The sequence below is a fragment of the Marmota monax genome, unplaced genomic scaffold (genome assembly GCF_021218885.2).
Source record: "Marmota monax isolate L192 unplaced genomic scaffold, Marmota_monax_Labrador192_F-V1.1 WCK01_AAM20220418_F8-fsc00018, whole genome shotgun sequence".
In the NCBI taxonomy this organism is placed as follows: domain Eukaryota; kingdom Metazoa; phylum Chordata; class Mammalia; order Rodentia; family Sciuridae; genus Marmota; species Marmota monax.
The window spans coordinates 20,341,219-20,358,266 of NW_026692201.1; the positions used below are offsets into that span (position 1 = coordinate 20,341,219).

Sequence of the window (17,048 nt, forward strand, 5' to 3'; positions counted from 1 at the left end):
GTGACAAAAGCTAACATAGAAACAAACCCAAATCACATACACTTGATATCATGCTTAGAGGATAGAGGATCACAGCTAAAGTACTTCTGTCAACAATGATAATGTGAATATAACCATGAGAAAACATCAGACAACTTCAAGTTGAAGGTTATCTACAAATGTTCTATACTCCTCAACAAAAGGTTAAGACCAAGAAAGATAAAGAGAGGATAAAGAATAGTTTCAGAAAAAAACAGACAAGACAACTAAATGAAATGTGTGAACGTGGAATTGATCCTGGACTTAACGAGAAACTAGTTTTTAGGTGTTATTATATAATTATCAACATTTAAAAATGAAAATTTCCTGGTTCTGATAATTATACCACAGTCATTAAGAGAATGTTCTTGTTCTTAAGAAATACACAACAGTGCATTTCTGTTGAAGAAGCACAATGCTTCCAACTTCCACTCAAATGATTAAGGAAAGGATTAAGTAAGTAATATATAAGTAATCATGCAACTTTTTTATAACTGTGAAAATATAGCAAAATAAAAAGCCATCTTAAAATTTCACAAAATGTTCTTATTCCTAGTTTAGATGCTATTGACATTGTATATTTTTCTACAGGTTAATTCAAAGGAAATGTGACAGATGACAAATAGGGTAGTAAAAATTTGCTTGCATTAAAACATTTTCATTTCTTGAAACATTACAAGACTCCAACTATATTTGGGGATAATTTCAAGCATTATTGCTTGTCAAAGTCAAGACTACTTTCTTGTTTGTGCCTATGTTAATACTTATATAAAATTCTCTTAACTTCCCCCCTTTTCAGTAATTCCCCAAAATTCAATTCAAATGCTATCACCTAACTGATATTTTCACTGAATTTGCCAATGAACTTTGTGCCTTTCCAACAACATTTAGTATTTCATCATGATTATCTCATATTCTCATTTGCCTACTAAATGTAAGTACCTGAAGAACAAAAATTAGATCTCACTTTATCTCAGTATCCTTCACACCGCTGATGCTTAATACATAAATGATGAGTAAGTATAAAAATATAATTGATAGTGGTTGCAGACATGATACTCCATATTTATGAAAAACTATAAGAAAAACAGTTTCAAACATTAATCATTATATTTCAAAATAAATTCCTATTATCTAAAAATGAAAATACAAGAAGAAGTATGAGAAGTCTCACTCCAATCCCTGTTTTCCTCCATTGATTTCCCCTTTACTCTGCCCCCCCTGCCAAATTAGCAATCTTAGTCATGTGTTCTGTGTTCATTTGTGCCAATGTAATAGAAATAATATGTATTTTCTTACTGAAAAGACAGACAGTATACTACATATGCATACTTATGCAGGTGAGATTTCCTGGGCAAAAGGGGATAGTAAATAAATCTTGGATCAATGCAAAACAATTCAAGAGAGTATTAGATATTCTAGTTTATAAGAAAAAACTCTGCACCCCCCCCCCACAACCCTGGACAAGCCCAGGGAATGGGAATCATGAGGGAACCACCTCCCTCCACAAAAAAGACAGTATACTAAACATATTATGCTGCATAATCTATTCTTATAACCCCCCCCCCGCATCTCTGACATTATACTAAATACATTCTATTACTTTATCACCTAAAAATTTATCCTGGTGAGATCCAACATGGTAGAATAGAGGAGGTCATGTTCTTGGCTGCTCCATGGCATGAAATCAGCAAAGCAGAAAGGCAGTTTCTCCACAAAGTGGGTGAACAAAAGGGGGTGGGTGTTACTTGAACCTAAAACTGGATATTCAAAGCAGACCCAGGACACAGGAGGTTGGATATAATAAGGAAAAAATCCCCCACAGCAGAGCCACTTCTACAGCCCAGCCTGAAGTTCTAGCCAGGGACATCCCTCCATGAGTATAACAGAGGGTTAAGTGAATTAAAGATATCTACCTTTGGGGGAGGCCCAAGGTTTTTCTGGGAACTGAGCATTTAGAGACCAATGACTTTGCCCAATAAACCTGAATGATGCACTACATGGTATCTGTGTGTGGGGAAAGAAGCTGCCATCTCTCTGGGTGGCATGAGGAGGATAAAGAAAGGAATCATTTTGCAGCTGTGATGTGGGGGCCAGCAACTGAGAAGCTGATTCCTGGCAAACCTGAGTTTGGCCCAAAATTACAGGACCAGTAAACACAGGTTGCACAACATAGAGTGCGCTTAAGTGACGAGAAGAAAATCAAACCCGGAGAGGTTTACAAAGGGGACACAACTGGTTGCTGAAACCCAGCCTGACTCTATGCCTCCCCCTCTAATCCAAATGTTTGCAGATCTCGGGGGTGGGGGGCGGAGGGAATACCTGGCCAGGAACTTGGAAGGGCCAGAGTAGAAGAAATTGTTTGGAGACTGAACCAGAGACCAGGAAATGTGGGATCTGCAGGTGATGTAGGAGACTAAGAATTGGCTCCACCAATACATAAGTAGAACCCAGAGGACATCCCTAGAGTAAAATCTTCCAGTGTGGACTAACAACTACTGGTCAGTGGAGTTACACTGACTTAAAATTTCCAGATCAATTAGCATTCAGTGAAAAGCCTGGAGCCTGCCTAAACCCAAACTCTACTGCCAGGAACTCTGCTTAAGGAGTTCACTCCAGCAATCCAGAGGGTAGAGCATCACACTCCAGAAGATCCCCACCTAAAACTGTTGAGAAGAGAATCTGAGAATATTTTGAACTCCAACAGAAAAAATTCTTTAACTGTTTATCAAGATTATTTTTTCTTTTCCCACTTTTTAAAATTCTTATTCACTCTTTCATTAAGACTTTCATGGTACATGAATATTTATACAGTTTCCTATTTTATTTATTTGCATCTCTAGCATTTTTGAAGCAAGGTAGTTTACATGGATTAGTTTTTTGTGAACAAAGATGTTTAATTAGTATATTTTAATTTTGTATTTTTTAAAAATTTTTGCTTTATATATATTTTTCTCCTATTTTTCTTTATTCTCTTTTCTTCTACTAACAGCCAATCTCTATTGTTATCTCTTTCAATCTTCCTTTCATCTTTAACTGCTGTCTTCTCTCCTCCTCCCTCATAATCACACATCCTATATCACTTCTGTCCTCTCCCTGTCCACCATTTGAAAACGTAAATCCTTTTCCAAACTTGCTGTTTTTATTACAGGGAATAACTAATCATATCATTTTTGTTTATTGTTATAATTAACATTGTAGACATCATGTAGGAACTATTTGGTTTAATGATATAAATTTTTTACATTGGTTGTTGTTATTATTTGTCTCCCCTAAACAGTGAGGTACTAGAAACATTCAGGGACAATATAGGACCACAAGATAGAAACTCTGCTGCCTCAGATCCATATTGTTAGATGGGTATACACACAAACAACATGAAAAAGCAAGGGAATAATAACCTCAAGCAAACACAAACAAAGATACTACAATAACAAAATCCATTAACACCACAGTAGAAGAAATAGAGATTCTGGAAAAAAAAAAAAAAAGAAAATCCTTGAAATGAAGGAAACAATAAACCAAATTAAAAATTCAATAGAAAGTATCACCAAGAAACTAGACTACTTGGTTATAAGTTCTCTGTTGAAGGAATTGCTGAGCTAGAGCCAGTCCTAAACTAGACTACTTGGAAGACAGAACTTCAGGCTATGAAGACAAAATATATAATATTTTTTATAGTTTTTTAAAATTTGTTCTACTTAGTTGTACATGACAATAGAATGCATTTCAATTCATAGTACACAAATAGAGTGCAACATTTCAATTCTCTGGTTGGTACACAGTGTAGAGACGTATCATTCCAGCAATCATACATGTACCTAGAGTAATGATGTACGTCTCATTCCACCATCTTTCCTATCTTCATAATGTCTCCCAACCCTCCCCTTTATCCAATCCAAAGATCTATAATCTTAAAAATAGAGTTGATTATGCAGAGAAGATGTTAAGAAACCATGGAAAGAATTTCAAGCTGGGCATGGTGGCACATGCCTCCAGCAGGTCAGGAGGCTGAGGCAGGAGGATTGTAAGTTCAAAACCAGCCTCAGCAACTTAATAAGGCCCTGTGCAACTCACTGAGAACCTGCCTCTAAATAAAATACAAAATAGGGCTGGGGATGTGGCTCACTGGTTAAGTGCCTCTGAGTTCCAAGAATTATGGGATAACATGAAAAGACCAAATTTGAGATTATCAGGACAGCTGAAGGAATGCACAATCCTTTCAATAAAATAATAACAGAAAATTTCCCAAATCCTAAGAATGAAATGGAAAATGAAATACAAGAGGATCCCAAATGTGCAAAATGACAACAGACCCACATCGAGCTACGTTGTAATGAAGATGCTTAGCATATAGAATAAGGAGAGAATTTTAAAGGGTGTGAGTGGAAAATATCAGATTATGTAAGAAGGAAAACCAATTCGGATCTCAGCTGATTTCTCAGCCCAGACCACCAAAGCTAGGATGTCTTAGAAGAAGATATATCAAGCTCTGAAAGAAAATGAATGCCAACCAAGAATCCTATATCTGGCAAAATAAAGCTTCAGATTTAAAGATGAAATAAAAAGCTTCTGTGGTAAACAAAAATTAAAAGAATTCACAATGAAAAAGCCTACACTTCAGAATATTCTCAACAATATATTCCTTTATGATGAAATGGAATAAACAAGTGAAAATCAGCAAAAGTAATAGTCAATCAAAGGAGAAAACTAATTCAAATTAAAAATTAGAAATGAACCAAAATGTCTGGGAACACAATCATATCTCAATAATAACCTTAAATATTAATGGCCTCAATTCATCAATCAAAAGACAAATACTGGAAAATTGGATTAAAAGACAAGACCCAACAATATACCTCATAGGCAAAGACATCCAAAGACTGAACGTAAAAGGATGGGAAAAAATATATCACTCACATGGATCTTGTAAATAAGCAGGGGTTTCCTTCCTCATATCAGATAAAAGAGGACTTCAAGTCAAAGTTAATCAGAAGGGACACAGAAAGACATTTAATACTACTTATGGGAATCATACATCAACAATATATAACAATTGTAAATATTTATGCCCCTAACAATGGGACATCCATGTACATCAAACAGTTCTCAACTTCAAGAATCAAATAGACCGAACACAATAATGCCAGGTGACTTTAACACACTTTTCTCACTACTAGACAGATCTTCCAAATAAAAAACTAAACAAAAAACTATAGAACAAAATAATATAATCAATAATTTAGATTTAAGAGACATATGTATAATATTTCATCCATCAATGAGTGAATACACTTTCTTTTCAGCAGTACATGGATCCTACTCTTAAATAGATCATATCTTATGCCATAAAACAATTCTTAGTAAATACAAAACAAGAGAGCTAATACTCTGCATCTTATCAGATTATAATGGAATGAAATTAGAAATCCACAAAAGAATGAAAAACAGAAACTACAATAATTCGTGGAGACTAAATAATATGCTATTGAATGATGAATGGATAAGAGAATAAATCAGGGATAAAATTAAAAAAATAATTAGAGGTAAATGAGAATAGTGATAAAACATATCAAAATCTCTGGGACAGGGCTGGAGTTTTGGCTCAGTAGTAGAGCGCTTGCCTAGCATGCATGAGGCACTGGGTTTGAGTCTCAGCACCACATATAAATAAGTAAATAAAATAAAGGTCCATCAAAAACTAATAAAAATACTTTTAAAAAAATCTCTGGGACACCATGAAGGCAGTGCTAAAAGGAAAGTTCATGGCATTGGGCTCATTCATCAAAAAAACAGAAAGTCAATAAAAGACCTAACAGTACACCTCAAAGTCCTAGAAAAAGAAGACCAAATCAACACCAAAAACAGCAGAAGATAAAAAATAATTAAAACCAGAGCTAAAATCAATGAATTGACAAAACAAAAAGTTTGCTCTTTGAAAAAAATAAACAAAACTGATAAACCCTTAACAACACTAATGAAGAGAAAGAGCAAACTCAAATTACTAAAATTTGTAATGAAAAAGGAAATATCATGATGGACACTATTGAAATACAGAAGACAATTAGATACTATTTTGAAAATTTATACTCTAATAAAATAGAAAATATTGAAGACTGACAAATTTCTATAGTCATATAATCTACCCAAACTGAATCAGGAGGATATACACAATATGAACAGAGTGATTTCAAGCAATGAAATAGAAGATGCCATCAAAAGCTTACCAACAAAGTAAAGCCCAGGACCAAATTGAGTCTCAGCTGAGTTCTACAAGACCTTCCAAGAAGAACTAACACCAATACTTCTCAAATTATATACCATGAAATAGAAAAAGAGGTAACCCTTCCAAAATCGTTCTATGAAGCTAGTATCACTCTGATACCAAAACCGCTTCAAACAAAGACACATCAAGGAATGAAAACTTCAGACCAATATCCCTGATGAACACAGATGTAAAAATTATCAATGAAATTCTGGAAAATCACATGCAAAACCATATTAAAATTACAGTGCACCACGATCAAGTGATGTTCATACCAGGGATGCAAGATTGGTTCAATATAAGGCAATTAATAAACATAATTTATCACATCAATAGACTTACAGACAGGAATCACATGATCATCTCAATAGATACAGAGAAAGAATTTGACAAAATCCAGCACTCCTTCATGTTCAAAACGCAAGAAAAACTAGGGAAAGTAGGAGCATACCACATCATTATAAAAGCTATCTATGCTAAAGCCAAGGCCAACATCATTCTAAATGGAGAAAAATTGAAACATTCCCTCTAAGAATTAGAACAACAAAAGGATGCCCTCTTTCCCCACTTGTATTCAATATTATCTTGAAACTATAGCCAGAACAATTATACAGAAGAAAGAAATTAAAGGGATATAAATAGGAAAAGAAAAACTCAAAATATCACTATGTGCGGATGACATGATTCTATATTTAGAGCATTCAAAAAATTCCACCCAAAACATTTTAGATCTAATAAATGAATTCATCAAAGTAGCATGATATGAAATCAATACTCATAAGTCAAATGCATTCTTATACATCAGTGATAATTCCACTAAAAGAGAAATTAAGAAAGCTACCCAATTAAGAAGAGACACACACCAAAAAAAATTTTAGAAATTAATCTAACAAAAGCAGTGAAAGAACTCAACAATGAAAACTAAAGAACATTAAAGAAAGAAATTGAAGAAGACCTTAGAAGTTGGAAAGGTCTCCCAAGGTCTTGAATAGGCAGAACTAACATTGTCAAAATGACCATACTACCAAAAGCAATATACAGATTTAATTCTATTCCTATTAAAATCCCAATGACATTTTTCATAGAAATTGAAAAGGTAATCATGAAATTATTTGGAAAAATAAAAGACCCAGAAAATAGCCAAAGCAATCCTTAGTAAGAAGTGAAGCAGGAGGCATTACCAGACCTTAAATTATACTACAGAACCATAGTAAGAAAAACAGTGTGGTGCTGGAACCAAAGCATATATGTAGACAAATGGTACAGAAGAGAAGACATGGGGACAAATCCACATAAATACAGCTATCTCATACTAGACAAAGGTGGCAAAAACATATACTGGAGAAAAGATAGCCTCTTCAAGAAATGGTGCTGGAAAGATTGAAAATCCAAACAGAGCAAAAAGAAATTAGACTCCTATCTCTCACCCTGCAAAAAAACTCAACTCATGATGAATCAAGAACCTAGGGACCAGAGACCCTGCATGTAATAGAAGAAAAAGTAGGCCCAACTCTACATCATGTTGGCTTAGGAACCAAATTCCTCAACAAGACCCCTAATGCAGAAAAAGTAAAATCAAGAATCAATAAATGGGATGGAATCAAACTCAAAAATCTTCTTTACAGCAAAGGAAACAATCAAGAATGCAATACAAGAGCCTAAAGAATGGGAGAAAATCTTTGCCATATGTACATCAGATAGAGCGTTAATCTCCAGGATATATAAAGAACTCAAAAAACCTATCATCAAAACAACAAATAACCTAGTCGATAAATGGGCAAAGAAACTGAATAGACACTTCACAGAAGAAGAGGTATGAGTGGTCAAAAATATGGAAAAAAAATTTCAACATTACTAGCAATTAAAGAAATGCAAATTAAAACTACACTGAGATTTCATCATTGTAGTCAGAATGGCAATTATCAAGAATACAAGCAATCATAAGTGTTGGCAAGGATGGGAGAAAGAGGTACTCATACATTACTGTTGGAACTAAAAACTGGTGCAACCTCTCTGGAAATTAGTATGAGACTTCTCAGAAAAGTTGGAATGGAACCACCAGTTGACCCAGTTATCCCATTCCTTGGCATATACCCAGAGGACTTAAATTTAGCTATAAAGTGACACAGCCAAATCAATGTTCACAGCAGTTTGATTCACAATAGCTAGGCTATGGAACCAATCTAGGTGCCCTCGAACAGAGGAATGGAAACAGGAAAATGTGGTACATATACACAATGGAATATTACTCAGCCATAATGAAGAATGAAATTAAGGCATTTGACAGTAAATGGATAGAACAGGAGACTATCATGCTAAGTGAAGTAAGCCAATCCCCAAACACCAAAATCCTGATGTCCCAATACACGAATGCTGACTCACAATAGGTGGGGATGGAGTGGGGAGTGGAGGTTCAGCAGATTGGACAGGAGTTAATGAGGGGAAACAAGGAGAAAGGATGGGAATGGGAAAGATCATAGAATAAATCAGACATAATTTTCCTACGTTCATATATGAAGACATGACCAGTGTAACTCCATATCATGTACAAGAAAAAAATGGGAATTTATACTCCATATATGTATGGTATGTCAAAATACACTCTATGGGGCTGGGGATGTGGCTCAAGCGGTAGCGCGCTCGCCTGGCATGCGTGCGACCTGGGTTCGATCCTCAGCACCACATACAAACAAAGATGTTATGTCCACTGATAACTAGAAGATAAATATTAAAATTCTCTCTCTCTCTCTCTCTCTCTCTCTCTCTCTCTCCCTCCCTCCCTCCCTCCCTCCCTCCCTCTCTCTTAAAAAAATACAGTCTATGGTCATGTATAACTAAAAATAAAAAGAAACACCTGTATTAGTAGTAAGTAAAAGAAAACAAAAGAAAAAGAAAAAAATTGTCTCAAAAAACCCCTAAATTCCTGTGGTGACAGGCCCAAAAGCACATGCCTCTAAATCCATCAACTTGGGATGCTGATGCCAGAGGATCAAAAGTTTTAAGGCTACACTTAGGAACTTAGTGAGGTCCTAAGCAACTTAGTGAGTCTCTGTTTCAAAGTAAAAAATAAAAAGGGCTGGGGATGTGGCTCAGTGGTTAAGTACCCTTGGGTCCAATCACTGGTACCCAAAAAAAAAAAAAAAAAAGAATTCCAACTTATTATGTGAATTGGCAGAAATCAGACATAGAAAAACAGTACAGTGGGCTGGGGTTGTGGCTCAGTGGTAGAGCGCTTGCCTCGCACATGTGAGGCCCTGGGTTTGAACCTCAGCACCATGTAAAAATAAATAAACAATAAAGGTATTATATCCGTCTATAACTAAAAAAAAGAAAAGAAAAGAAAAACAGTACAGCATATTCTTTTTCATGTGTGGATGTTTGAAAATTTTGATTGAAATGTAGAAAAGTGATTCCTAGAAGCTGGGAAGGGTGAGCAAGACAGAAATTGGATTACAGGTACCAAAACAGTGAGACAGAAGTTCCAATTCTGTAGTTCAGAGGGGTAATTTCAAGAGTTTATAATAAGTTAGTTTTATATTTTCTTAATAACTAGAAGAGAGGCACTCAAAAGCTCCAAACAAAATGTAATTACAGGAAGACAGAAACATTAATTATCCTGATTTGATAAGTATGTACTATATACTTAAAGAAAGATCACACTGTATCCCATATATATGTAAAATCATTATGTGTTAATAAAAAAATCTGTTTAATATTGACTCAATCATGTACACTATGTAAATGTATCCAATTATCACACTGTACCCCTAATTAATTATGTACAATTAATACTTAATTGAATAAACATTTTTTTAAAAGAGTCCTTATTCTAAACAGCACCTACCATAGCCTAGAGATACTTTCCATAGTATTCTCTGACCTGGCCCTACAGAGAAAACAGTCTGATCCACAGATTTTTCTGTGAAATATACTTTAAAATGCACTGCTCTAGATTCTTCCCTGCCTATGTAAGTCTCTATGATCTTAGTCTAAATACTAGGAATATTCAGACAATCTGATATGAAGTTCCAGAGTTCAGTTTTTCCTGTTTCTATTCTAATATCAACATCCATCTTTCATAACCATGATGAAATGTTTTTGAATTCACATTCAGTATTACCACTATCAGTAAGTCAGGACTCTTGGAAAAAAATCTAATATTTCATGATCTTTTCTTCTTCTTACTCTGTTAAAGTAAACATTTAACAAAAACATGATCTCAAAGGCAAGTAGACATGTTTAAATGACTATACTTACTTTATTAGCAAATACAAGGAAATGCATTATAGTTTACACATGTAAGGTGGAGCAATAAATGAAAATAAAGTTTTCTTAATAGATACCAATAAGCCAGAAAAAGAAAGAAGGCATAAATGAGATATTATACATACAAAGAACAAATTTCCTCTAGATTATTTATCCTTTCAAATGAAAAGAAATCACAGTAAAAATAGGACCATACTGTGATTTCTGGAAAGGGGCAATCAGGTAGACCAATAAAATTTCATCAGCTGTCTCAGAGTAGCCTTTACTATGCCATGTGAAAGCCTAAAGCAATTTGTGACACAGCGATATTATCAGCAACTATATTATAGATTAACAATATGCCTTTTATCTTTCTTTCAAAAGAAGGTAATTATTCCCTGAAATGAGAGTAGAAGTAAAATGATACATTTTAACCACTCTCTTTTTTACCTTTCCACATGGCAAGCTTTAACAATTTAGCAAGTCTTTCTTGAGCTAGAAAAGAGGACAGTTCTATTGATCATAATAATGTGGATTCTACTGGGAAATACAATTCTAAGAAAGATGAGCTGTCTTCAGTCCAGAGATAGTCTCTTTCTTAACCATTGCCAAAAGGGAGGAGAAGGGACCAATTTCTTTGAATCTTCCTGTTGCTACTACATTACCCTAACCGCCCCCCACCCCCGAAAAAATAGTACAATAAATGTAGTTAGACTTCAGCTCACAGCCATAAAAGAGTTACTGGCATTCAAACTTCCCCTCTCTTTATAAACAACTAGACACCTGTATAAAATGTATTAACTGTTTCATAGAGGGAAAACAGGCAGCATAGACCAGTGATCTCTAGGAGAACAAAGGAGGTATCCACCTTGGTTCTCTGTCTAGTTGCAAACTTCTCAGCCCAGAGAAGAAAAGTCCAAGAAGAATACTGTAGCCTTGCAGCCAGAAGAGGTTTCTCAAGGAAAATGAGACCACTAGAATTGGCCAAGCACAAATGTGCAGTTGTGCAGAAAAAGAATTCTAGAAATCTACCTAATCAGGTGTTCCCAAAAATTCATGTGTGAGACAATGCAAGAAATTTAGAGATGAAATGATTATTTATAAGCCTAAACATAACCAGTATGTTAAATCTATCATGGGGATTTAACTGGATGTTAACTTAAGCAGGTAAGATGTGGCTAGAAAAGGTGAGCCCTACAAGTTGTGCTTTCGGGGTATCTATTTTGTCCTTGTTGAGTAGCGTGCTCTCTCTGTTTCCTGAGCCACTTTCCTCTGTGACACTCTTCCAACCATGATGTTCTGTCTGACCTTGAACCCCGAGGAATAGAGCCAGCTATCTTTGGAATGAGATCTCTGAAACCATGAGCCCCCAAATAAACATTTCCTCCTAAAAATTGTTTTTGTCAGGTCTTTTGGTCATAGCAGCAGAAAAGTTGACTAAAACAAGTTCCTTTAAATCTTTGGTTAAATTCTAAGTAATGCACACATGGAATGAAACTACTTGAGGCTACATAAGGAAAACTATGGGGAAAAATTACTAAAGATCTTCAAGCTTAACAATTCCCAGAGTTTTTTTTAATAACTAGGAGATATTATCATTTTATGTCTCACTAAATATTGATAGCATTCAGTAGTGACCACAGAAAGATAATATCAGAAGAGAACTAAACTATTCCTAGAGAAATAATTAATTTTCTAAATCCACACTCATAATGCCCAAATGATCAAGCTGCAGCTGGGCACAGTGGTCCATGCATTTAATCTTAGCTATTTGGGAGATTGAAGGAAGAAGATCACAAGTTTGGGGCCACCTGGGCAAATTAGCAAAACCCTGCATCAAAATAAAAAACAAAATGGGCTGTAGACGCAGCTCAGTAGTAGAATACCTCTGGATTCAATATTCAGTACCAAAAAACATAAAATAAAATAAAATAAAATAAAATAAAATCAAGCTGTTCCACTAGACAGTTAATTGATGCCAAAATAAAATTCAACTTTTTTAAAAGGGAGACAATAATACAATAATACCCAGACACTCACCAACAAAATATTTACAATGTCTACTATCCAATACAAATTACAAGAGACATTCACCAAAACAAGAAAATAAAATCCATAACTAGGAAAAGAAATCAGTCAATAAAGATACCTAGTAATAAGAGTATGAAATTAGGGGACAAGAACATTAAGCCAGTTGTTATAAAAGTATGCAAGAACATGAAACAAAATTCAATGAGAAATTAAATGCTTATAAAAAACAGAACAGTTAAGAACTAAAAAAATACAATTTCAATACTAAGAAATGCAATGAATAGGTTAACCATCAGATTAGGCCAGAGGAAAAACAGATCCATAAACATGAAGATATACCAATAAAAGCTGTCTACAATGACAAATAAAAAGGACAAAACATGAATAAGGACCAAGTGACCTGTGGAACAATGGCAAAGAGATTAAAATAGATGTATTTGTAGCACAAAACCTCAATATTAAGAATCAAATAGACCACAGTACTATAATGCTGGGTGGTTTAATACTCTCAGTACTAGATAAGTCATTCAGACATAAACTAAGTAAAGATTCTTTGTTGTTGTTGTTAGGACTGGGGATTGAACCCAGGGCCTTATACATGGGAGACAAACACTCTACCAACTGAGCTATATCCCCAGCCCCCTAAGTAAAGATCCTTAATGACTAAAAAATACTATTAATCAAATGGACCAAATGGACATCTATATAATATTTCATCCATTGACAACTGAATTTACTTTCTTCTCAACAGAAGATTGAACATTTCCTAAAATAAATCCTGTTTTAGGATAGAAGCAACTCTTAGAAAATATAAAACAAAAAAAGAGGACAATTTCTTTCATCCTATCAGATAATAATGGAATGGAATTCGAAATCAACAAGAAAAAAAAAACACTTTAATACCTGGAGCTTAAAAAATACATTTCCTTTTTGTGGGGAGAGGATACTGGGGATTGATCTCGGGGGTCCTTTTTATTTTTTTATTTTAAGAAAGGGTCTCACCAAGTTGCTTAGGGCCTTGCTACATTGCCTCAAACTTGTAATCCTCCTGCCTTACCTCCCCAGTCATTGGGATTACTGGTGTGTGCCACCTTGCTTAGCTACAAAATATAATTTTGAAAGATGAATGGAGAGCCTAAAATTCAGGAAAGAAATTAAAAATTTTTAGAAACAAGTGGAGAATAATGATACAACATATCAAAATCTCTGGGACGGTAGGAAAGCAGTTCTAAGAGGAAAGTTTAGGGAGCTGAGTTCCTAAATTAAAAAAAAAATAGAAAACAAAACAAAATCTAATGTTATAACTCAAGTCCTACAGAAAACCAAACTAACATCAAAATCCAGAAAATAGAAAATATTTAAAATCACAGCCAAATCAATGAAATTGAGAATAAAAAAATACAAAGACTCAAAGAAACAAAGAGTTAGTTCTTTAAAAGAATAAACAACATTAATAAATTCCTAGTCAAACAAACCAAAAGAAAGAGAAGATGCAAATTAACAAAATTAGAGATGACAAAGGAAATATCACCATAAACACTACTGAAATCCAGAGGATCTTTAGAAATTTTTGAAAAATTTATAATCAGGGGCTGTAGCTCTTCTCTAGCATGTGTGAGACACTGGGTTTGATCCTTAACACCACATAAAAATAAATTAAATAAAGGCATTCTGTGCACCTACAACTACACAAAAAAAGAAAAGAAAAATAAAAAAATTATAATCAAACAAATTAGAAAATCTCAAAGATGTTAAAAATTCCTAGAGACATGACCTACCCAATTTGAACCTTGAGGGTACAAAAAACTTAAACAAATCAAATCAAATAATGAAACTGAAGCAGCTACTAAAAGTCTTTGAACTAAAAGCCCAGCACTGAATGGATTCTAAGCCAAGTTCTACCAAACCTTTTAAGAAAAACTAAAGCCAATCTTCCTCAAATTATTCCATGAAATAGAAAAGGAAAGAACACTGCCAAATTCATTCTATGGAGCTGGTATCAGGAGATGGACACCAAAGAAAAACTGTTGCAGGCTGTCATTGTCAAAGAGAAGGGAACGGTATACTTCAAGGGAGGCAAATACATGCAAGCAGTGATTCAGTACGGAAAGATAGTATCCTGGTAGAGATGGAATATGGTCTATCAGAAAAGGAATTGAAAGCTTCTGAGTCATTTCTGTTCCCTGCATCTCTGAAACTGGCTATGTGCTACCTGAAACTTAAAGAATACTCCAAAGGTGTAGAGTGTTGTGACAAGGCCCTTGGACTTGACATACCAATGAAAAAGGCTTGTACAGGAGGGGTGAAGCACCGCTGCTTATGAATGAGTTTGAGTCAGCAAAGGGTGACTTTGAGAAAGTGTTGGAAGTAAATCCCCGGAACAAGGCTGCAAAACTGCAGATCTCCATGTGCCAGAAAAAGGCAAAGGAGCACAATGAGCAGGACCGTAGGATACACACCAACATGTTCAAGAAGTTTGCAGAGCAGGACACAAAGGAAGAGGCCAGTAAAGCAATGAACAAGAAGACTTTAGAGGGCATCACCAATGAAAAAGGAACAGAAAGTCAAGCAATGGAAGAAGAGAAAACTGAAGGCCATGTATGACACCACGCCAAAGAGGGAAGAGAGTCCTAATGAACTCTGTCCCATTGGGCTTTTACCCAGTGTTTAGTGTAAAGTTTGTTATAGTCTATGTGATTCTGGAAGCAAATGGCAAAATCAGTAGCTTCCCCAAAACAACCACCCTGCTGCTGCCCAGTGGGTTAACTGAGTGGGAGGCGTGGGACCACTCCAGGTAGAACAGAACAGAAAGGCTGTTGTCGCCAAGAGATTGAGCCAACAGCTGAGTCCATCTCATTTCAGTTTGTCAACCTTCATATCCATCACAGGGTCCCTGAAGATAATCCTAATGATCTTTGGCTGTTAGATTTTACATTTGAATTTTAATAGCACCGCATAAACCTTTTTTAAATATGCTTAATCAATTTCTCCTTTCCTATAGGTGGGTAGGTAGAGGGAAGGAGGGTGAGCTGGTTTGTTTTTTAAATGACTGAAGTGCTGCAAATACAACCTATTGCATTTGTAACCAACAGAACCCAAAGGCAAGAGGTCTGGAACCCTTCAGTTCCACAGCAGCATCACATACTTGAGAGCAAGAACCTGGGAGGCCATGAGTTTTGTTGACTTTGCAGCTTCCCAAGCTCCCTCCTCTGCCAGCCTCATGTGAGAGTGGCTTTCTGCCACACCCAGCCTGCCCTGGGCGAGTCATTCTGGCATTCATTCCCACAACACCCTTCAGGAATGATAATGAGCAGACAGAAGCTTTTGGATTTGCTTTCCCTGCTTTGGATAAAGTTTTGAGATGCTGAAATGTGAAAAGAGCCATCAAAATTGTGCTTTTTTTCCCCCTCTCCATTCCTTTGAGGAAACAATGTTAGTACACCTTACTTCTGCAGCATTACTAACATTCAGCCTCGGTTGCCTTTCAAAGCCTTGCCATTAAGAATTTAAGACTTGTAATAGCTTGACCTGGAGTGGATTTATTTACATATCCATTCAGTATAATGCAGCTTTTTTGCCTTTTTTTTTAATTGCTCATAAACATATGTACACTGGCTTATGAAACTTTACACTCCTCTATCATACAAAAAAAAAGTTGACTTTTTACTACTTTAATTCTTAAAAAAAAAATTATGGGGTTGAAAAAATAAGTAGTTGTTGCTCTTCTATATTAAGGGTTTTACTGGTAGGTTCACCAGGCAGATGTTTCTATCCTCCTGCACTGATAGCTTCTTCTTTCTGGTATAAGCTGTAAAAGAGTTGAGAACAGCTTCCCACTAATAGGTATATCTAGCCTAAATCTCCAGTACTTAGGCATTGAATTAGAGCAAGTCTTAAGACAAATATGTACATGTAGTAGGATTTTAATTCTTTTGGGTAAATAAATGAAGAAACACTCATGGGAATGCATTTGGTAACCTAAGGAATCATTTGCCTAAATCTAGAACATAGCACTTCCTTAAATCCTAAAGAACACTGGCTGTTAGTTACATTTTGAATTAGTTATTCTTTTCATGCTGGTTTTAACACTTTATTATTAGGTTAGGACCTTAAGACCTAAAAAATCAGGTCATTTCCTTTTATTTTCTGTAAAACAAATAGAAATAAATTGTGAGGTTTTGCCTTTAATAGTACATAAAACCCTTCTAATTCCTCATTTAGGCTTTTGTCTTTTTATATGTAATATTTCTTTTAAAAGCCTCAGTCTCACCTAGGAAATATGAAAAACAAAAGTCAATTTTGTGTATTTGCTTAACTGTTGACTAGAGCATGAAATTAGTGAGGCCAAGACTAAAATCTGAGCCTAGCTTTTTACAGGTAACAAAAAAGAAAACTACTCTAAAACTCAGATGACCCCAGCCAGCTGTGTTCCCATTGTGCTGTGGGCCAGCAGGGGAACTGGCAAGTGTGTGGAGAGAGAGGTGGGGCA

The 17,048-nt window shown here is 35.3% G+C and overlaps 1 protein-coding gene and 1 non-coding gene across 9 annotated transcripts in view; both read right to left on the reverse strand.

Moving 5' to 3' along the window:
- Nucleotides 1-17,048, reverse strand: part of Fam172a (family with sequence similarity 172 member A) — a 487,335-nt gene that overhangs the window by 324,204 nt on the left and 146,083 nt on the right. The window lies entirely within an intron of this gene.
- Trnag-ccc (transfer RNA glycine (anticodon CCC)) lies at nt 13,123-13,198 on the reverse strand. Its single transcript has one exon. It is a non-coding gene; the product is annotated as a tRNA-Gly (tRNA).